Here is a 22,545-nt window from a genome sequence, read left to right on the forward strand (position 1 = left end):
CCACAAAGCAGTTTCCAAGGTGATGTTAGGTACAATGCTGATAAAAGGTAGCCATGCCATGAAAACAAATACTGTAGAAAGAGCTTTGTCAATTTGTATTAAGCTGGATATATTTTATGCTAATTTACCAAATCTTTTGTTGATTTGTCAGGCTTCTGAATGCTTTTATTTTTTTTAATGAAGATGAGTGAATTTTGATAGATGCAATTTATGTCTGAGTATCTCCTCCCAAGAAACAAATTGCTTTGTCACATTTTTCCCAATGGTAAATATAAAAGACAAAAAAATATGTAATCCTGACAGATCTTTATGTAATTGTAAAGCTTAAAACACAAACCAATTTTCAGATATTTGAAGGAATTGTATGTGTAGATCACTGATTAAAACTGTAAATGTGCTTAGAAAAAATTCCTCTTTTCATATTGAATAATCCCTATAGCTAAATATAATGAAATTAAACTGACAATATAATCTTTTTTTTTTTAAGTTTATATAAAACATTGGAAGGAAGTCGTGAGTACTTCTAAGTGCATAATTTATCAGGGTAGAAAAGGGGTTTTTATTGTTGTTGTGGGCTGTTTTTTTAGAAGAGACTTGTACTAAGGTGACCTCTACTGTTTAAAAAAAAGGCTTGCAAAAGCAGCCCTCTCTTAAATCATCCAACAATCCGAAATTGCCAAGACGGACATGGATACTGCTGTGCTTAAAACTATTTATTTAATTCACTGCCGTTTGGATTACTACAAATGATTTTAAGGTTTCTTTCTCATGCATTGGAAAGTTCCCCTGCCATTTACTTCCTAGCCATTTGCGTGCAGATTCTGCCTGTACTGGGATCTCTGCCATTAAATTTTCTTCACACTGAAGGGTTTTCTCTGCTCCTGGCGGGGCGAAGTCATGACCCAGAAAAAAATTGATTCATGAATTCTCAGGGTGCAACTAAAGAAGAGAGGAAATATGCCTTGGCTGAGCTCCTACTAGTGACAATTTAAAACCTGTAATTAGTTTGGATTCAAGCTGCAAAAGGAATCTGAATTTAAAATGCATTAATTCAAACTGATATATTAACTTTAACAAAGTAGATCAATTATTATGTAGAATCATTATTACAGTCTGTTTTGCTAACTGTTGGATTCCAGACTTTATTAACTTAGATTTTATTAGAAAATGCAAGTAATTGCTTGTGAACACTTTATCTATGTGATGGTTTTCTTGGTGAAAAAGAACTTTTTATTGGGGTTAGTTAGCTTTAACACCTCAGTTATGGATTCTATTTTTGTAAATTCCCATCATCCACATGCTGCACAATGGTTGAGGCCACTTACCCCCCGCTGATATCAGGACCCCACATCCCCTTTAGCTAACTCCCTGACATTTCTATGAACTACACAGCTGAAATGTTATACAGTAATTAATGTTGATCCTAGCACACACACAGCCTCCAGTACAAATTAGGATAGAAAAGGTTATCATAATATTTTGCTAGACTGTTTGGTAGACTTGAATTGCTCCCTGTGGGGGACAAACAAGAAAAGGTATTTTTAAGGTTTGCATGCTGGAGGAGCATCCAGGTATTCTTTTCAGATAAAGTAGAAACTGTTTTGAACATTTGGTCTGGGAAATGTTAGTCTTGCTATTGGCATGTTTTGATACTTGTGTGGTTGCAGTCCCTTAGGAGCAGTTTGCCTGTGGTATGTGTTTTCAAAGATGAAACAATGTATGATGACTAAAACTCTGAACCAAAGCTCTGTTATCTTGTGGAGTTCAAATCCAGGTACAACCAGCAGCTGGATCCTCTCGGACTGTCAGTGGTGTCTGAAAAACACTCAGAGACTAAATAATTTAGATTACACCATTCTGACCTGTATAATTGTTTAAATGAGTAATGCAGCCACTAACTGAAAGAGGTCAACCATCTGTAGAGGAAACATAGAATTTGGTTTCATTTCCAAACAAACTTTTGAAGCGCCATACTGTGGGAGGTAGGGAAAAGTCTGCTGACAGATCAATGGCTTATCTGCTACACCAAGGTTAAAACTTCTATCACTTGTAGAAAGCAATGTTAATAGAAAATGCTCCTGAGAGAGTAGGCTTAGCACAAATAAAACTTGATCCACTCAATATGCCATTAATTGTCTTTTTTAATTTTTTGTGCTCTACAATGAATGTGCTTTAAACAGTTGTGATTAATATTGATGGCTTCTCATTACTAAGGAAGACCACAACCTTATTTAAATATTTGTGAAAAATTAGATTCAACATGGAATTGCTGGGTAGTATATAGCCTGTCAGTTTTCCTTTTTTAGGGAAGAAAAAACCCTACAAAAATTGCTGTTACATTAGAAATTACAATTTCACATCTCCTCCGAATATGTGAAGAGAACAGGTTCCTCATCCAGAAGCAGGCATTTGTGCACGTGTCCTGAATTTTTTTATTTAGCCCATATAAGTGCATAATATTTGCCTTTCCACCTTGAAATGTCTATTTTCATGAATAAAAAAAGAATTTTGCATGCGTAAGGATATTTTTAAAAAATTTAAATCCCAAGGTACAATTTGCCCCACCAGTTTGTGCACAGCAAACTCAATGTGAAACATTCCCAATGACTAATGTCATCTCTGTAATTTTGATAGCATATATAGTGGCATCAAAGTTTTTCCCTGTCATTTCCTGTCTTGATTTTTTAATTTTTTTATTAGAGAATATACTTTATATGCAGGCTGAACCTCACTTAACACTGCACAAGATTGCAACTCGACAAACATATATTATTGAATGATGCCATTCATCACATTCAGAAACAGAAGTGAAGGCCAATTTCATTTAACAGACAGTGTGAGGATTGCTGCAGAATGCACAAATGGTACTTTGTAAATGTTGCACCACTCATTTATTAAGGCTCTCTTAAAAGATAACTGTTCTTTGGAGACACAAGACAGAGTAAAAGATTTCATACTGAAATTAAAGGAAACATGTTTTTCCCCGAAAACATGCTCAGACTCATATAAGCTCACAGAAACCAATACAAATTGATGAGTTGGAGAAATCCATTATGATTTCACACCCAGTGGTGAACTCTGTCCTTTTATATGGGGAACAGAGTAAAGTTTGGATTTATCCCAAAGCTATGGTTACCAATCCTCCTGCAAAATTCTTATATAGAGGAGGCTAGAACAATGTTCTCAAAACCTAATACAATAATGATAAAAAAGGACCATGTCTGTGCCTGAAAAAATATTCAACCTTTTCAGGTTAGGACCGGCTTACTCTGACCCAGACTATTCTAGTAGGAAATATTCATCACAGGTCTGAGAATTAATTTGTCCCTTTATTTACTTTATCTCTGAATTCTTTGCAGCTCAGTGCCCTAACCTGAAGAAGTAAGGACTAAATTATGTCCCTCCTAAGACTGCCTTGTCACTAGATGCAGGTTTAAATATAGGAGCCCAGAACCTATATTCTCTAGCTTCTGGTTAAATATGTTAGCCATTGTAACATAATGTATCAGAAATATTTTGGCCCCTAGAGATACAGTGAGACAAAACAGAAAGGGATAATTTGAGAGTCAGTGAAGAATGAGAGAATGAGCTGTAAATCTCAGTATTTTGTAGGCACCTATGTCAAGACTTTAGAGAATCTTGACAGGTGTGTCACAAGGAGTGTATCACAAATAGGTCATATGAGGCATTGACTGGGAGTAGGTATATTCCAGAGATGGACATACAATCCTTGTTTTCGTAAAGCAATGGTGTCTTGTTAATCTTGACAATTTAAACTCAGAACCGTTCTACCAAAATTCAGTCATTCAAGAATTGAAATTGAGTCACTGTCCTATAAATATTACCCCTCAATAATCTATATCTGACATTTCAGAGGAAGGTGAAATTCCAGTCACACACCGATAATTCATTTGTGTGTCCTGCAGTATCACCCAGGCCAGGCATTAGCATAGTATTATCTTAGAAATATTTGAGCCTTTTTTAATAGACCATTTTTCTGAAAAAGTTTTAGAAATGGGTTGTGGGATTTCAGCAATACTTTCTATAAGAAAATTTCAAATAGATATCCTTTTATGCCAATACATAGATCATATTTTTTTAAGTTTAAAATTTTGAATGTAAAAGCATAAAATATTACTTTATTGGCACAAATATATTATTTTTGCTACCATAAATATTCTGTATTACAACACACTAAAAATTATGTAAATAATCAGATTCTGCTAATTACATTATCTTAAGTTAGAGTCAGTTGAGATAGTTGGATTTTAAATAGTGTGACTGAAAAAAAAATCTATTCTTCAATAGAAAGCTTTTGTAGGTAAGCAGGAATAGTCATCTGTATAAAAGATAAAATAGGGGCTAAGCGCTTCAGGGAATTTGCAAAATTGCTGCCACACACTCTGAGCACTTGACAGCTTGAACCACCCAAGCAAATGAGGTCTAAGGAATGGATATCCAGCAAGTATAAAAAGGCAGCATGATCTTCAAAATGGGCCATGTGAGGGAAGCAAGCAGTGACAGGTAATGACGTTCAAGCAACAGATCTTCACTGCCTGTTCTTCATTCTTTCCTAAATTACTGTGTTTCAATAGAGTAGACAGATAGATTCATAGAGGTACAAATTAGGATTGAAATTTACAGTCCCCATAATGACATCTGTGAACATGAAGTTCTTAAAGAGTTCCAAATATGGCATTTAAATTTGGTGATTTGGTCTTTGCCAAAAGCAAGTAGATAGATGGTAAATAAGTGGCAGATTTTATCGTAAAGAGGTTTTTTGTGGGTTTTTGTTTGTTTTTCTTGGTAATGGTGAACATAAAAATGATACTAATGCTTTATCTGGTAACTAGTAGCCACAAATTAGATTCACCAAATTCACTCTTAGAATATGAATATATTTTCTGATCTAGGTAAGGGGATCTGCTGTAAGTTCCAAACAGAAAGCAGACTATTTAAAAAAATACATGCATCTTTTAGTTCTAGTAGCAGAAGTACATGAGCAGAAAACAACGTTTATTCTATTTTGTGGTACATTAATCTCTGCTAGTTTACACAGTTTCTGCCAGTTCTTGAATATGTGCATTCCTAAACTAAGGTTTATGAACATCATGAGGAACACATGCAGTGCAGCTGATGTTTGTCATTATCTGTTTTATACATCATCAAAATCATGATGTAGGAGTGTCATGTTATGGTACTATACTGCCACATTTAAAAGATGGATATTTTAAAAGATGGATCTTTTAGGATCCTTTAAAATATTTTAATAGATTTCCTATCTGTTAATTGATAAGCCAGTTTTCCACATCCTGTTTAGATGGAAAATCTCAGGATATTGATGTGACATGATAAGCTCAGTTTCACATACCACCTACTAGAACTGCTTTTCATTCCTATAAGCTTACCTGTCAGGTCGCATTAGAGGAGATGCAGGTTGATAATTCAGGGTATTCACCAGTGTAGTACCCACTTCATGGTTAGTTAGGGCATTGGCCATCTATTTTGTATTTTGAAAGGATAACTTTCTTTTAAAATGATGTGCAGAAATGCAAATTAAAATAGACTCATATAGTTGTGATGACACTTTTTCCATTTGTTACAGTCTTCGCAATATTTTGTATTTTTCTTCAAGCATAATTTTGGACACATTTAAATATAAGAGACACTAAACTGTCATTTAAAAAAAAGTGTTTTGGTGAAGTGCTGGAAGGCCTAAAAGACTCAGGCAAGAGTAGGCAAATGAAAGGAACCAAAACTTTCTAGTTTCACACAAAATATTTTTATATTATTTTAATTTAATGTAATCATAGTACTGGATTATTGACAGTGTGTACTAAGGGTACAAAGTCCTGGAAAATGAAGATTGCACAATCTGCTGCATAGCTCACATTGGTAAGACACCATTTATTTTTACAGTGTTTTATTCTGTAAAGATAAAAAATGAGTAATGATCTGGAGATTCTATAAGAGAATACAATTTCTTTAAAATCAATACAGCATGAAAAAGAGATAAAATTTAATTTCTAATGGGAAGAAATGCTGGTGTATAATTGCAGTATACATTTGTATTTGCTGCAGACAACATGCCTTCTCCTTTAAAGTATTTTAAGAACTGTTTAAGCCTCTTTTAAGTTACCAAACCTGGGACCTCTTGTACAAATCTGTGCCATCACATCAGCATGTAAGTGCACTCTGCATAAAAAAGGATGGGGATTGATTTAGGCCGCACTACGGAGCCAACCCCAGGCTGAGAGTAGCTTTATTCTCTGCTTGTTTTCTCAGCTTTTTATTCATTTGCAATGAGGGAGTGTGGTGCTTTTTTGAAAATGACTCTCTTGATGAGGCCTCTGATTGTAAAGTACTTTCAAACTGGGAACTTCACCACCTTTGTTGCTGAGTGGATAACTTTTCCATTAAAAAATATGAACCTGCTTTCCACCAGTCCCTTTCCTCCTTTTCATTATTGTTCATGTGCATCGAAAGCGACTTTCCATAGCAGACCACTTACAGGAAGCTAGCAAAAAAGATACCTGTGTTCCAGTGCAATTGCATGATAGCAACCAATATTTTCATAGCCAGATGGTACTAATAGCAGTTCTCTAAATGCAACTTGAGTATTTATCTAATCCACTTTATCTCTGCAGATCTCCTATAGGCTTCCCATCCTAATTTCATCTCCTTACAGTACCCGCACACCCAGCATGGAGATATGAAACAATTCAATGAATTTTAGTTACAAAAGTAACTGATTTAATGACAGACTTTTAGTGAGAATTTGTCCCTGGAAATGCTATCATTTCTGCAGACTACTCCTCACTACCCACCCTACTTCCGCTCTTTGGATGTTTCTGCCTAGACCGAGCCCACATTGCCTTACTCTCTTGCTCTCTCTCAGAAATCTCTGTTTCCTTCCTCATGAAAATTGGATGTTTTTTTCTCATCATGATTTGGAATTTACCTCTTCTATACACTAACTGTTCTTCCTACTATTCTATGGCTGTAGCTGTCAGATCTTCAAATCAATGGTAATTTACCAGTGAAAAAAGAGATAGATACTTAACATTTTAGCAAAAGTTTGGGCAATATTTAGCACTTGAGTGTTAAAAGAAGTGAGAATTCAAATTGTCAGCACTTAGCACTTTCATTCATATTCACTAATCTCAGGAAATTATGTCCTGAGAAACCGGCACATACTTAAAATTAAAACAGGCTGTTTAAAAAGGAGTCTGCATGGCATCATATTTGTCAGTATTCAAAGTAGAGATGATTATTTTTCTTGTCTTTATTAGATTGGTAGCTGCATCTCTTAATAATTTATTGCCTCTTTGTTTGCAACATCCCAGGACAAAATCTCTCACAACCCATTATTGGAAGACATTACCAAACTCTGTCAAATTTGGATGTCAGATTATGTTATACATTATAAATTACAGCAGCAGATGTTCTTTTAAAAAGTTGTGGTTTCTTTAAATGATCTAGCTGATGCAACTCTTTGAGTCACTGTGGTGAGAGACAAAATTGATGACAGGCTGATTTAATGGTGCACTTTTTAACCAACAGTTTGAAGAGATTAGGAGGTTGTCAGAAAGATATCAAGAGAGGTAAAGGGATTAATTTCAAAAGTAGTTTTAAATTTTAAAAAAAAGAGTTTATTTGAAAACTCTTTTATAGGTGGGAGTACCTCTATGGAAAATGGGCCATGAAGAAAATTTTTCATTTAGTATTTTCTTTTCTTTTTTTCTTAGGCAGATGATTTCTGGATGCTCAGTACCCTGCTAATTTTCATGGAAAAATGTAATGTGAACATTTCTTGGCAAACACATTAATCTGTTAGTTTTCTTAAATATTTCTTCATCCCTGGAATGTTTAAGCCTTAACAACAATAAAAGATATCAATCAAGTCAATAGACAGGAACGTGTTTGGTTTGACAGCTAAGTATTTTAAATAAAACGTGTAATTGTCATTAAAGAAATAGAACTGAAGATAGAAAATTACAATTAAAATATTTTCTTTTTAAATCTGTTGCAAAGTAAATTAATGTGCAGGAAATGTTAATTAAAATGTGTTTATAATTTTGAAAGAATTTATCAGAAAATGCTGGCATGGAAGATGGGATATAGAAAGATTGATAACCTGTGATGCAAGACAGTGAAGTTTCCAATGTTATAAACAAGCCCGTGCCTTAAAAATAATATCTGCAGGTTCACTGTTATTTTTTGGAAGGAGAAGGGCTACTCAAACATACAAAAGAAGAGGACTGGGAACTCTCAGAGAATTTTACTCCTGGAGTTTCCATGTAGTGGCTTAAATTGTATGAGTCATTGTCCCAGGTACTACTCCCAGAAATAAAGTTGTTCAATTCTTTTCCATTAAAAGAACTATTTTTTCAGCATGTTATAGCTTAGCCAAAATTTAGCAAACTTACCTGAACCCTACCCAGATTTCTATCTGAAATTTGACATTTCAGTATTTTGCTTAAAGCTAATTATATTAAATTATTTGTGTGTGCATATATGCATCTGCATATATATTAAAAAAAAAAAAAAAAATGAAGTAAAACAGAGCTGCTGTTTCTAAAATAAGTAGATGGAAAATAACCACCACAAGCCAAACACACCCGCACAGAATTCGGTTCATGTTAAAAAATTACTGAATCACTGTAGTTCATTTGTTCAGATGCTCTAGTACATAGCACCTCATGTACATTTAAAGTACATATTGAAATTTGTTTAAAACTCACACTGCTTCACTGACTGTGAAAAAAAATCTGAGTTCACACGTAATCAGAGTTCTCCTCTCTGGGCAGTCCATCTCCAACCTGAGAACAGAATCTGGCCTTCCAGACCTCTACGTATCCCTCTTGGTTGGCAGGCAATGTGGGCAGAGGTGGGTATGGCCTGACCAATGTAAGCATTTGCTCAAAATATGCAAAAATATAGCCCAAAACCAGAGGAAGTAGCAGAAGCTCGAGCAACACATTTACGGATGGGAACAGGATCCGTATGATGATATCAGGTAATTGCAGAGGCAGGGCTGAAGGGAGAATTGGATCGGGCATGACCAGGAAAAAGTGAGAAGGAAGAAAGGAAAGAGACAAAGGCAGAGTCAATTGATCATTATGTTCTACAGTTCGAGTTAAAAACAGATGTCCTGAGAGCCTCTCTCTACTGCAGGTAAAAAGCAGTTATGATGTTAACCATTTCATACATGGACCAGGGTTGGTTCACATAAAGAGTAGTTACTGTGTTGATGTTTGATACCAGAAATTCCATAGATTCAGAAGTCTTCTTCTTGACAGGAAAGTCCTTTCCTTTTTTAAGTTAGAAACTGAGACATGAGATACTTGCTTTCTCAGTTAATGAATCAAAACAACTAAAGATACTCTATTTCCTAAATGTTGCAATTAATAGTTTAATATAAATGCATAGTGATGCAGCCATTCACCAGATGATCCTATCCAATTTCCTCCAGAGTAGCCATATCTTTTTCAGTTAAACCAATAATTGCTTTATACCCAGGTTGTCACTTACAGAGCAGGGATAATAACACTATCTATCTTCACAGAACTTTGTGGAGATAAATTAATTAACTTTTTTATAGCATTCAGATGCTGCAGTAAGTGTATCAAAATACAAAAGGAGAAATTTGTGGTGAAAAAAAGGAGATCACTCTTTGAATAACTAGTCAAATACTGAATAAATAATCATTCATCAAAAGAGGCAGAGGGTGTACAAAAATAGAGAGGCTCAAGCAAAGAAGCAGAATCATGATACATGCATAAAGGGGCCAAAATAACAGTGCTGAAACTATTACAGTTTTAGCATTACAACAGTTTTATTTTCTTTTTATAACCTCTTTTTAAAACCTCAAGGCTATTATTCTATATGTCTGTCCCTGTATGAAGAACAAATAGGACCCACTATAGTAGAATACATGTTTTGGAATCTTCCTTTTATATATGTTTACATCATATTCCTGTGAGTTCAGAACACAGTTCCTATGTTTCTTTGATTTTACTTGTTTAAAGTTTCATGTGAATATTCTATAAAGTACAAAAACTACTCTGGTCTTCCTTTTCCAGCTTTCATGTACTCCATCACATTACTTATTTTGTCCCTGTTTTAAAGGAGTGAAAACTAGTAACCTGTAAAAGAAAATAAGAGTTGAAAGGTAAAGTACTAATACCAAGTAAGGAACAGCCATATAGGAATTGGGAAGTATTCCCTGTGCATTACCTGGGAAGTGATGTAATGCCTTGTGTTCCAGTCCATGCATGCACGTAGCACATTTAACAGCAAAGGAAAAGGGAGAATGAGACATAGGCTCATTTACCTATATGCCATTGCCCTATGCTTAAACACCAAAGATAGTAAAGTGCACCATTAAGTATGTTTGAAGTGATGCAGCTGTAAGCAGAGCAGTGCTCTTTCTAATAATATATCTGTATTCTTAAAATTATCATCTTCAGCCTACTCCTACTGCCATGCAACATCTACAGCAACTGTTTGAAGTTTTCATTAATGCAGAATTTAACAAACTTATTTGCTATAAATTCTACTGTTCTTTATTTTTGCTTGCATAATGCAACCTCTTTTGCATCCTGCCACAATTTCTCACAAAGACAATGTAAATGACTGCAGTGTGAAAGCAAGCATAATCTTTTAGTTCACTAACCAATAGATTATTTGGATCTCAACCTTACTTAATCACATTCAGATTACCACAGAATGGAGTCATAAATAAGGCTTTCAAATATTTTGGCAGAACACATGCTGTCCCATCCATTATAACTCCCAGAGTGCTCCTGTATGGCTGTCCCCTATCCTGTGCTGATAAGCACACCAAAGCAGAGGTTGTGCTGCCTCCAGAAACACACTCAGAATCATGAGTTGGCCCAGGGCCCCTCAGCCTGTGCTGTGCCATCACCCCACCACCACCGACACTACTATCGTTACCACTTACTGTTCTTGATATTTCCATACCACCTGACTTCACATACTGCTCAGTATTTTTTAGCACTCATCATCCAAATGCTGTAAAACCCACCATCCAAGTGCTTCAAAATATATATGCAATATACATATATATATACCCCCACACTACCCACAAAGGAGTAGCAGAGCTGTAGACAAGCAAAACTGAGACAGCCAAGACAGAATGACTGAGCGGAAGGCTGGGATGCAGAGTAAGAATCCAGAACATTCTTTTTGAATGCAGAGATCAGACATAGCCAGAGGTGAATCCTTGGCCAGAACAGTCTGTAGTAAAAGTGTTCTTTCTCCTGTACTTGCTAGAAATCTGTCCAGTATCACTGAATAGGATTGAAACCTTCATTTCATGCCTGGTAATAAGACTTACAAGTATCTCCAACTGATTCACTGAAGTTTCAAGTACCGTAGGTAGTCCTAAAACAATAGGTTTGTTGTAAAACTCAGATATTTCAAATATTATCAGCAGTGACTCTGAAGACTGTTTGGGCTATAATTCAGTCAGACTGTTCTGCTGAATATTTTTCATGGAAATTTAATGTACTGTGTCCACTATGTGAGGTTGTTTAGTCTAAGCTCTAATGGACATAAAATATAATGTGATAAATTTGTCCAGAATAGCTGGTATACTAGTACCATTTGGAGTTTAGAGGTACAAAGGGGTCAAGTGTGTACGTGTCTGTAAGACCTAATATTTTAGACCAATCACAAAAACTCAGGACCTGCAGCTCAAGGAATCTGCACTTAAATTGAAACTGCCTACTCAGGGTTTTGGCTACAACATCTATGGCAACTGTCAGTTTCTAGGGGTATTACATCACTGTTTCACAGGTGATACACATTTATTTGATTAGGACTTTAGCAAATGCATCCCAGAATAAAAAGAAAATATTAATAAAAAATATTTGCCTTCTTAATACTGCACTGCTGTTTAAAGGATAACATAAACTACTTTTTTTTTAATGGTGTATGACTGGTATGTAGCGTTCCTTAAAACTTCCCCCAATTCAGGTATAGACACCTTTTTCATTCTTTTAAAAATTTAGTTGGGGATAGGAGGGTTGGAGGATTTTAATTTGTTTGTTATTCTCAGAACAAGTGCAAGAGAGAGTAAAAAGAAACTTGTTCTGTAGTTGTCTAATCATGCTCGGTTCAAACTTTTTCATAGAATTTTCAGTACTCTCATATTAAGCTAAATTCTTATGGAATTAACAAATATGACATGGTTTAACTCCTGAGAAGTCAGTAAGCATGGTGGGTTAACTCTGAAATCTTAGTAGCTACATGTCTGTATTTCGAGTGACCCTCATTGTCCCTGCTCCACCTCTCTGCTGGAAATGTTATCCCATAATCAATTTGCAAAGCAACAAGAGTAGATGATATTAACTGGGGATCTGTTTCTGGGATCACAGACTCACTTGTGAAAAACTGCTGTGGGAAAAACCAAGGATATCAAGTGCAAGAGGACAAGAAATAAGAATCTGATCAGATTCCGTATCCAAAGCAAGGACTTTGTCTTGACCATCTTCCTAGCCAAGAAATCAGTTTCAGGGAGTCAGCAACAGTAGTTTTCTAAGTCTACAGTAAAACAGGATGCTACAGCATGTTTTCTGTTCAGAAACAGTAAGTCTGCTTCAATCGGGTTTTAAATGTCTTCCTAGTCCTGACATAATCCTAGCTGCAGGCTTTGTTGAACCAACTGGTGTTTATTTTGAAACTGACATCTTAATTCCCATAATCTGACTGCTCGTTGTAGGTCATTATCTCACCAGCAATGTGCTGACCACTATACAAAAAGGTGGAAAGAGTAAAGAACCTTCAAATGATATGTTAAAAGTCGTACAATTTTGTTTGAATTACTGTGAAAGTTGTATTCATGTTTCTGTTTTCAGCTCCACTCATCAGTTGTTTGTAACTATGCTAGAAAAGATTCTCTCCTGGCTGGAGCCCAGCAGATTGGTGCTCAGCTTGAGAGGAACAGTATTATTTAACTTTGAAAATATTTATTGATTCATGTTTTAATTAGCAGTAAAAAGCAATTTGTTTATTTTCAGAACACTTTCCCCCTCACATTTAAGGGCAAATTCTACTCGTTTTGTGTTTCACTTGCATAAAGGTGACATTTTCATAGATGCTTGCTTGGCACAAGGCAGAATCATGTACTTGGTATCCTGCCCTTGCTTTTTGAAAGATCCAGAATTGGCAGCTATGGTTATGCGTAGGGGGTTTTTGCTCTCTCTATAATTTGCTACCCAGATCAAATATGGAAATTTTTAACCCATATTTTGTGGCTTTATTGCATTTATGCATTTGTAGGTGTTTTTCCTGTAATATGCTTTGTTCTGACATTTAAACACAGAACAGATATGTTTGAAATGCTTATGCTTAAAATACTATTCATCATGTTTCTAAGTTTGTACAGTGCATTCCAATGAATAGTTAACATTTTGGGTCCCAAAATAATCTCTACAAAGCACCATTTAATGTAGAAGCCAGGAAAAATGGTGGCAAGTAAATTCAGGTTTAAATGATACTGTATTATTATCCAAAATCATGCATTTCATCTATCTCAGCAGCATTCAGATGAGGAACTTTTAACAATGTCACTAATGTTACTGGTACTTGCAATGAATATAAAGTACTGATAGAAAGTATTAATTATTATCATTGCAGGCTTGAAAGTTGAAGCAGTGTTATTTTATATGACAAATGCTTTGAGCATCCAACATTGCTTCTGAAACATTAGAACTGGGCAAAATACCCATGAAAAAGGTATCATTTATTTGTTTTCAACAACAGAAAAATAAAAAAATCTATTTTCTAATCTGCAATTGATTCAGAACAAAATAATGACATTTTCAAAATAGTGAACTTTCATTATTCATTATTTAGTTATTTTCAGAAACTTGAGAAATATGTCCTTCAATACCCCTGTTTTCACTCATGAGTACTTTAAAACCCTGATGAACTATATGGACACTGGGAGGTAGTAGGTTTTTTGTACATTAGAGTCATTCTTACCAGAAAAATATTTTTAACCATTCTTTATGCATTGGAAAACAGACGTTCAGACCAGTGAAGGCATATGCTTTGTATAGCACAAGTACAGGTACTCTGATCTTTTGTGTTGTGTTGCTGCAGTGCACAGCTGACTATCTTGTTTCTTTGCTGATTGTTTCCAGTGTAGAGGACATGAAAGAGAAGCTAATAGGTATGCCCACTGTCCAAACCACAACGTGCTGCATTAATTCATTGGTGGCTATTGAAGTGCACGTACCAGGATGTGAAATGCAAAGCTCCGTTTCACTGACCAGCTCCCCTGATGGGGTGGCAATCTCTAGCAGAGAAACACAGCATCTAGCTAGGGGCAATAAGGTTTCTTCCTTCCCCCACTGCTATGAAAAAGAATACAGGTGACAACACAAGGCTCGCTGGACAGCTGTTTACAGAGCAGATGTTAGGTGAGTTGAATGCCACAGTCTGAGTGACTGCAAAGAAGTTCCAGCAACCATGGGTGCATTTTTGAGAACCTTCTGATCATAAATGCCCATTCACAGGAGAAGATAGTCTCAGCAACAACGATGTCAGAATGTCTGGTATATCTTCTCAATCATCACTGCAACTTCTGCAAGAGAATACAGAACAAAAACCTAAGTGCCTGATGACAATCTTCAGAGGTCCTATACTCATAAACAGTGGTCTAATTTTCAGTAATACCTGTTATCTCATGCAGTTAGTTACAGGTTTTTAGTGCTTTGCTGAAAAAAAGTTTGTGAGTTTGAATTAATTTATGGATATATCACTCTCATTTTGACCCACTGGGTGAGAATCCCTGTGAAACAAATCAGTGCACTCAAAATTCTTTAGATTAAATTTATATTCTTTTTCCATAGACAGAGGGGAAAAAAAGAAAAAAATATTGCTATTTTCCTTATTTTGAAGGACAATAACTCCTCTTAAGGCTTTCACTTGCTCATCTCCCCACTTCAACCTCAGATATTTCTAACATTCTGCTGCTACCTTTGTCTAGCAGAGAGGTTCCAAAGCTGCCATTCAAAGTGTTTCTCTCCCCACAGATGGGAGCAGATCTATTATCCATAGCATCATCAGTCTTTGTCAGCCAATCTGTCAGCTATGAAGTCATAAATTACAGCATCCAAAAATTCTTTCTGTTCATGCTTCTTCACTATTATTTAAAAAAATATTTTTAAAATATTTATTTCAGTCAATATAAATAAAAATCTGCATTTAACACTTCTTACAGTAAGATTCCTCTTATTCCACCATAAATCTCTAATGGTGGTGATGGAATGGCATAATCTTGGGGATTAGAGCATGTCTGACTAGAAACAAATGCCGTGAGTTACAGTTTACAGTTTCCTCTAAGTGAAGAGTTTAGATGAGAAAAAGGGTTATTTTGTGTCTGAACGTTGCATGTTTTAGCCATACTGTGTAATTCCATGCAGTTCCACATCTACTAAACACAAAAAGAACAAACAATTTTCACCTACAGGCCTATACAGGCTCTGTCTCCATTAGTGCCAGAGTTTGTATTCAGTTCTGCTGCCATTCCTGTAAAGGAGCTTCAGAATCACTGTGTCCATCACAATGCCACCACACAGACAAGCAATATATATGTGCAAGTTTCTCAAGCCCTCAAAGCTGGCTAAGCAGCTTGCCTGCACTGCCAGCAGGGTGTTCTTGATACTCACACGTATTCCTGAACTGTTTGGGCCATCTCTCTGTACTTCATCTCTCTATACTAATCAAGGCAATCTCTATTAATCCCTTCAGATAAGATCCACCTCCAATCATTCCAGTAGTTCTCTTCAGCAGCTTCAGAATGATCTTATGTCCAGTGACTATGGATGACCACAGCTACACACAGTAGTAAAATGATCCTGTCAGTTTCTTGTGCAAGGGCATTCGCAGGTACATGGCTTTTCTGGAAATACGTGATTAATCCAAAGTTGGTAAAGGAGAGGATTGTCTTTGCTTTTTCATCTATCTTTTGGCAATGAACATGAGTCAATTAAATATAAGAAGTGTTTCTCTTCCTCTATTTTTTCCAGATAATGATTTATCATATATGTTTCATTACATGTCTCTAATTTCACTCCTTAGTATCTTGATGCAGTCCCATGGAACATTTGGATTATGAATACCTCCCTCTTTTGTCACCAGAAAATTTCAAAACAATTTTTTTTTTTTTTTGGTCAGTGTTATTAATGAAAATGTTAAGTAGCACCAGATCCTGCTCAAGTCCCAGGAAAAACTGGAAATCTGTTAGCTTAACCATTTGTTTTCAGACCAAGTAATTCTTGTCTCTCTTTTAGTAATCATACATCACTTTTATTCATTTTCCTCTTATGTCTGTCCAGTTAAATTAATCACTAGTTAAGATATCCTCAGATTGTTTATATAATCTGCTACATTTCCACATGAAAATGAGTGTGATGATTAGTTTGTTGAAATGCAGTGGCCTGAAGAAATTCTGCACTGTCCTTGTGTCTCACTAACCTTGTTTACTCAAGTCCTAGAAGTTATTGGTTCTTTGTTTTCTTTCCTCTACCTTCTCTTTTTCGATTGTCTTCCATGTAATTCTCATTAGATCTCTCACATTATTCCAGAGAGTTAAATTCTATCTTCTCAGTCTCTTCTTCCTGATTGTAGTCACATTTCTTTTCCATGGCAAACTCTAGATGATGCCTTTTCTTTCTGAACACAGTAGCCTGGTTAAACGCTTTTTATATCACAGAGAAACAAATTATTCGCCAAGTTTCTCCTCCGACATTGATGATACCTGAATTTTGTTCACGAAGCAATATACCTGAAGACTGCATGTGTTCAAGGTCCTTTAGGAGCATGATTAACTCCTTGTGGCACAAGTATTCTAGGGCTATGATAAATTTATAAAATTTAGGTCATTTATAAAGAATCATAAATGTTATAAAAATTCTTAAAAAATATTTTCCTGGTTATTTCTTAAGTCAGCAAATCTTTGGCCTCTTGGATATATACAATGAAGAAGGAAAAAATGCAAATTGACAATTGTCTGCATATATTTATACAGAGGCAATGCTCCCATGCATGGGCATATATATATATGCACATACATATACATATGCATATAGATGTATATAAATGTATAATATTCCTAAACTAGTTACTCCAAAGCAGTTAGCATGCAGATTTCCATGAGGTGTCACACTGCTTGCAGAGAACTAGGTAAGAGACTACTATATAATTCACAGCTCTGAAAGATTATGTAGCCAAAGAAAGAAGAGATCAGCTTTAACATGTCTTTTTAATTTTAATTTATATATCTGTTGGATATAGTTGCATTATTAAAGATCCAGCCTCTGGAAGGACACTTTTAATAAGAGTAAATTAAATATAGTTCAAGTAAAAGTTTTACCAATGAAATGCATGGTCATCAAGAAGACTCTTCAGAAATTTTGTCTCTTTCCTGCTCCAATAATGTCATTGTAACAGTCAGTGAATTGGGTTGTTTTATGCAATACAGCAGGTATCATTTTACCATGTAATTCATTATTCTAGTTTAAATGCAACACTGTTGATGATCTGGTCTGTAGTTAACTTGGAGTAAATCACCAAGGTAGCCACTCACCTCCCCTTTTGCTACTGAAAAAATAATTGGAAACACCTGAACCTTCAGGGTGAAATAGAAGAGCAAGGCATTGCCACCAGTAACCCCTTATCTGGAGATATTTCATGCAATGCTGCAACAGGAGGAGTCTACTGAACTTTGAGCCAATAAGTGAGTTAACTCTAAACTTCTCTGAGACATACAAATGAAGGTTGCAACTGCAATTAGAATATTTCAAGTATATGATTTTGGTTATTTTGCATTTCTATTACACAGTCAATATATTTATTGTGGGGCTTTCTTAACTTGGAAATATCTGATTTACACTGCTTAAGTTAAAATTTTTTGTCAATGTAGAACCTTTGGAAGGAATATCTGTATTCACTCACAAGGGATGAAAGGTGACTGAAAACATGGTGCAATGGCATGGACTTACTCTAGTGTGTTTATACCATACAAATTGAGGTCATGGAAATATTTTGAACTTGCTCTGAGTTACAATCTGAAAGCGCTGGCTAACAAATACATATGAAAATGCTGCTTTGAAAGAAGCAACGTGAAAACAATGTATAACCTTTCTCAAAGGGGAAAAAAAAAGTGTGGAAAAGAAAGAGCATGCAATATACCCATGTTACCAAAAAAAGCATGATTTGTTTGTTACCAAATATAGGGCAATTCTTCCAACAAGGTTTCAGACTTAAATTTGTTTTTACCAATGCCTCTTTCCAATAAAAGTTGGATGTCAAAGCTAGAACAACAATATGAAATTTAAAGCAGGTGTTTTCTAAAATAATGTTCACTGAATCCTACTAACTTTGTACTCAGGAGAGTGCACATATCCACACAAAGAGAACATATTTTCTTTAACTATCTTTAGGACTTTTCTCTTAATCTTGCAAGTATTTTTCACCCTGCATTTTCTTTCCATTTACTTCTCTATTGAAAAATAAAACTCAAGTTTCCACAGTATTTAGCTACACTATCAAAGCTGAGCTTTATAAGGTTTCCTGTATAATGCATGTCTCTTAAGGATTTCAGTTCTATTTTATACAGTTCATACTAACGAGATCTCTGTTTTGGGAGAATAGGGCCAAAAAGACATTCTTCTTGGTAAAGAAGGTACTTCTAAAGATACTATTTCATAATGAAATATAGACATACATGAAATACAGAATTTTACATATTCACAGAAGCTCATAATCAAAATTGGTTAATAATGAATTTATAATGATTTAAGTAAATTTATATTCTGAACCTGCCCCTACATTTTGAATATCACAACAGCTTTTAATATCTGATCCCTAACTATTTCCTCAAAGCTGTCATAATTTTATTAGACTATTTATTATTATATTCACTGAAAGGCAGCTATTTAATAATAATTAACATGTCTTCCAATATAAAAGATGAAAACATCTTTTGAAAAAAACACTGCTCTACTTTTATTCCATTGCAGTAGTCTTAAAAAGAACCATCTTCTTCCTCCAACTGCATATTTTTAAAATTATGGAAGAAAGAAAACAATGTTTACTACCTTTTTTTCCCTTTTTTGCCTGTTACATTTTTTTCATGGTGGTGTGAAAATTCATACTATCTGACATATATAATGCAGTCAATTTTTGAGAAATCAAAAATTATATTGGTCATCTCTCTTTCTTTCCTCTTTGTAATGAAGATGTCATTTTAAATCAAAGCTTTCCGTTTATAAAAGTAGTGATTTAGTTTTGATAGCAATATGGTGTCATTCAGAACACTTCTCAGCATTCCTACGGTGAATGCAGAAATTTATCTTGACTTAGTCCATAAATGCCCTCTGGTGACTATCTCAAAAAATGCAAGCAGTTTGTCCTTAGATATTACCTTTTTCAATCACCAGCACGGTAGTTCAGCCAACTAATGTTGAAATCATAACAGAAAATAAGAAAATAGACATTTTAGAGATAAAACTTCTATGTGTAAAAGGCTTTCTTTAATTTCTGTTTGGTATGTCAAGCCTGAGGTTTTAAGGGAAGAAATGGCAAGACTGACCTGATGCAATTCTCAGTTCCTGTGGACTTAAAATGCTGTTCACAAGAAAGTTATGATAGAAAACCTTAATTTACTTAAATAGCAATTTGAAAAATAGAGATGCGGCCAACAGGTCAAAGAGAAAGCAATGCTGAGAATTTAGAAATCAGAAAAAATGTCCATAAAATGAATATTAAAACATTTTTTGAACTATAAAAAGGTTTATATAAAGGTCAGACTAATAAATTGAACTGAAGCAGCTTTCCTCAAAATATCAGGTAAACTACAAAATTATTTACACATATTAGAGCTTGTTAGTTCTTTCTTTACCTGACAAATTTCCCTATGTATTATAGATCATTGTTCTCTAGATTGCAACAAAATTACTGAATTTGATACCATTTCATCACCTGTGCATAGAGAGCACTTAAAGTTATAGTTTGCTCTTACAGTGTGTCAATACTTCATCTCTTGGATTTTATCAACCTAATATAAATAAATATTTGAAATTTTCATTTGTAAAACTTATAGGATCAATAGAAAAATCTCCAGCTTATAAATATGCACTGCATACTATTTAATTTGCTCGCTCAATTGAAAATTTTCCTCGGAAGGGTTCCTCTATTTGACATCTCATTCAAGGCAATTCTGGAAATCTTTCTAAGAGAAGGTCAAGAAAAGCTTTCCAGGTTAGTCTGAAGATGCACAGAATGAAGGCAATAGCTCAGAACTGTCAGTAGAAAGAAAACTAAGAATTTTAGAAGTTGGAAAGGTAAGGGTAGGAAAATATGCCATTACCCCCACCTGATGGGCCGGTAAGAAAAAATGTACTGTGTCAGTTCCCACAACTCACTAGGACATTCCATAGAATGGATCAGGTGAATAAATACATACATGTTTTATGCTTTCCTTAGAAACATTCTAACCAAACACTGCATACCCTAATAGAAACTAAGAAAAAAAAAATCAGGTTACTCTATCCTCATTTAATATTTTTCCCTTCAAGCACTAGACATGTAATTTAAAACAATATAAAATGCATTGAATTTGCTGAGACTAAAACAAGATAGCCTGAGGGCATCCAGAAACATTCCAGCAATGAGTTCGTGGAATGCTTTTGTAACAGTTGGTTTAATCCAAAATATCTGTATTGAAAAATAATTTCAAATTTACGATAGCCTTAACCCCATTAAAATAATGCACTCTCATATGTTGGAATAAATATAAAAACAAAGAAAAAAGTCATACCTTGCAATTCAATTCTCTTTGGGGAATCTGGCCAAGAACAAAAAACCCGTTGTTGTTCCATAAGTTAGCAAAGAAATGCTCTTCTTTTACAATGCTCTGATAATATACCTAGAGAATAACAGCACTCAGCAGTCACATTGAGTACAGATTTCATTTGCTACATTATTTCAAATGCATCATTAAACAATGAAAATCATGTCTTATAAAGATATCTTAGCTGTGTCAACAAGTTAATCTTAAGAAAAAGGTTTCATTTTTCCTGTGTGTGACAAGATGCCAAACCATGATGTTTCCTAAAATACAAGATTTACTATACTCAGTGTTCCTAAATCTAAATATGTCCAGAAAACTAGTTTGCTTGACAAGCATAAGCACTGTCATGACAGACAAAAAACCCAATACAAAACAACAGCAAAAAACTATATACAAAAAAAGACCCAAACCCCTAAAACTGTGCCTATACTATTGTAAGTACAAATGGAAACATCGATCTTGTGTGTTAACTTTCACTATTTTAGAAGTTAGCTAAATTATCAGAAGGGCTAAATAAGCCTTAGTATTGATTGAATAAAAGAAAATAAAATAGGTGGTTTAAGTGCCCCATGACTGTTCCTTTCACTAAGAAATAAAAATAATTTCCTTTAGGACTCTCTGTGTTATCTAGTGTCAGGGCTTGGGACATTAAGATAGGTGGAACTAGATGATCATTAAGGTCCCTTCCAACCCAGGCCATTCTAAGATTCTATGATTCAGTGTTTGTGCAGGAGGCAATTGTAATAGGCACGTAGGTAGGTAGGTAGCTCTCTAAATCCTTCAAATGCACATAAAAGTAGCTCCTGTAGCCATGAGTTTTACCACTTTCATCTTCATCTTTCCCTAGTTTCTCATGTTTAGGTAAATTCACAAGTTGTAGAAATTTCCTTATAAGATGTTTGCAGGTTCTGTCATCCCTTCCTGTTTTTGTCACATATCTTCCTTAGGGTGATGCTGACAAATAATACTGCTTATTAGATATGGCAGGTGGAATGAAAATATTCCATGTAGACTGTACCCCCTGGAAATGATCAATAGCTTTATTTTTACATTGCATGTGTTTTTGGTGTGCCATTGTTATAGACAAAGGAACCCTGCCCAGTATGAATACCATACTTTTATCAAGATGAATCTGGAATGCTTCCTAGGTTATACATCTGCTTGCTCCATCTAATTTACATATCAGAAGATATGCTGACCAGGGGATATGGAGAGTAATTATATGTATTACAAGTTGTTAGGCTACTATTTCTACAACTGGCAAAGACTCATCACCACCACCCCCTAAATCTAAATAAGCTTCTGGTGATCTGGCTGTCAGAAGCAAGTTAGAATGCTTGTGTGCCAGATACAACTGGCTCTACTGTGTTTACATGCTATCGTGGACATATTGCAAGATTGTCACAAAGTAAACATTTTGCCACTGACCAGAGGACAATAGCTTTTAAACATCCTAACATTATATGTTGCACTTAAGATTCTTTATCCTTCCTGACAGCTTCCCATTTCTTTACTAATTGTTTTTCATAAGCTGTGTTCATCTAGTTGATGAGCTCTGGACAAAAAGCAGTGGTCGAGGCAGATTGAAAATAAATGAGTTGCCTTTAAGGAACAGTCTCTTACAGTAGCTGCTATAGCTGGTTGTCCTGTCCCTC

General features: G+C 35.1%; 2 long non-coding RNA genes across 2 annotated transcripts in view; one reads left to right on the plus strand and one right to left on the minus strand.

Annotated features, from left to right (window-relative positions):
- Positions 1 to 9,443: 9,443 nt before the first annotated feature.
- LOC138111625 (uncharacterized) lies at positions 9,444 to 17,575 on the minus strand. The gene is made up of 4 exons (XR_011151402.1): positions 17,411 to 17,575; positions 15,705 to 16,891; positions 10,240 to 14,617; positions 9,444 to 10,148 (listed from the first exon to the last, which is right to left on the minus strand). It is a non-coding gene; the product is annotated as an uncharacterized lncRNA (long non-coding RNA).
- A 97-nt stretch (positions 17,576 to 17,672) lies between these two features.
- LOC138111626 (uncharacterized) overlaps positions 17,673 to 22,545 on the plus strand; it is a 30,540-nt gene continuing 25,667 nt past the window's right edge. The window contains exon 1 of the long non-coding RNA XR_011151403.1: positions 17,673 to 17,773. This is a non-coding gene — a long non-coding RNA (uncharacterized lncRNA). The remainder of the gene's footprint in view (positions 17,774 to 22,545) is intronic.

The sequence above is a fragment of the Aphelocoma coerulescens genome, chromosome 5 (assembly GCF_041296385.1).
Source record: "Aphelocoma coerulescens isolate FSJ_1873_10779 chromosome 5, UR_Acoe_1.0, whole genome shotgun sequence".
Taxonomy (NCBI): Eukaryota; Metazoa; Chordata; class Aves; order Passeriformes; family Corvidae; genus Aphelocoma; species Aphelocoma coerulescens.